Here is a 1,673-nt window from a genome sequence, read left to right as displayed (position 1 = left end):
TGCTTGAAAGGTGAAAGAAGACTGTGATTTTATGAAAGGAGATATTTGATTCTTAAAAGATAAGGTCAAAGACTCAAAATTCGAGAGTCAAAAAAGAAAAAAAGATATGAAAAGAATGGGAAAAAAAGATTTGTGTGGTGTTAGGAGTGGCTGTGTGGGGTGAAAAAAAGAAAAGAAAAAAAGAGGTGATTCGTGGGTGGGTGAAGACTGAAGAGTGTAGATAATAAAACAATTTTGTCTTTTTCTTTAGTCTTTAATGGATAAAAGAACTCTTTCATTCTAGAAGCTTGCTTAGGGGAGGAAAAAAAAAATTTGTCTTTTGCTTAAGATGAAGAGTTTGAGGAGTGGAAAAATAGTCTTTAATTGATAGTAGAACTCTCAAGAAGATTGCTTTGGAGAAAAAAAAAAAAAAAGAGTCGAATTTAATTCTAAACAATCTAATACTTTTTTAAATAATTTTCAAAATAATCAAGTGTTTAAATTTTAATAGTCATAAAATAATTCAAACAAAAATAAATTGCAATGACATGTTCACACTTTTCTTTAGGGTGTTTTTAATTGGCATAAATTATATTTGGTTTAAAATAGTAGTACTAATTAGTGTGGGAAGACGTTAAGAGGTAGGCATGAAATTTATTAATGTAGTTTTATTTTAAGCATTAGTGTAGTGTGAGAATTATGCATGTCTTTTTTACTTGAAGTACTATCTAAAATAAAACTCCTCCAAATTAGATTGAATTTTTTTAATTTATTCTATTAAAGTAATCAATGTCTTTAAAATATGTAATCAATTTGGAAGATAACTTTTTCTTTTTATTGTGTTCCATTCTTTCTTCTTCTAATTAATTATTTGCTTTTATTTGTTTACAGCATTCAGCTAATTCCTTATTGTCGTTAGTTTGTTTTCAAGAAATCCCTCACGATAACTAATTTACTGAAAGTTGTTAATTTTTCTTAGACACTACTAATTGTGTTTAGTTTATTTGGCAAGTAGTTTAAATTATTATGTGTTTGTGATGTTGTTAGATGAAGATTTTTAATAGTTACTTTGATTTTTGTTTTGTTTTGTTTTGTTTTTGTTTTTGTAATTTGATGAGTTTGGTTTGATTAATTTATTTGTTACTCTTTCAGTCGTTGATGCTAATAAGAACAATTTTGAGTAAAAAATTATAACAGATATCTTATATTTCTAATTCTAGGTACTTTTCAAGTTCATTATTGATCCATAAATTTTTCTTACAGCTTAAAAAAATACGGCCAAACCAAAAACAATTGATTCATTCTTTAAAAAAAAGATGCAAGTGATTAAGAGGTTAATATACGGTTAGATAGACCGTTAGCAACGAACCTTAATGCTTCAGTGACTAATGAGCGGCCTTCAAAATATCCAAGAATCCAACCTAAAGAAATGAATGCTACGTCTTAGGAACGTGATCTAGGATTACGTTCCCAAATAAGAGAATTTCATGTTAACTTAAAAGATGAAATTTGGTGTGCTTATCTTAAATATGGTCCATATAAACCCAAACGTACAAAATATCCACCTTTAGGACCGGATAATCATCATCGTCTATTTCAAGCTTCTTGGTTCAAGACATACTCAACTTGGTTAGAGTATTCACCTTCAAAGAATGCCATATTTTGTCATCCATGTTATATATTTGCTAAGCAAG

This window comes from Corylus avellana, chromosome ca4 (genome assembly GCF_901000735.1).
Source record: "Corylus avellana chromosome ca4, CavTom2PMs-1.0".
NCBI lineage: Eukaryota > Viridiplantae > Streptophyta > Magnoliopsida > Fagales > Betulaceae > Corylus > Corylus avellana.
This window is presented reverse-complemented; position numbering follows the sequence as displayed.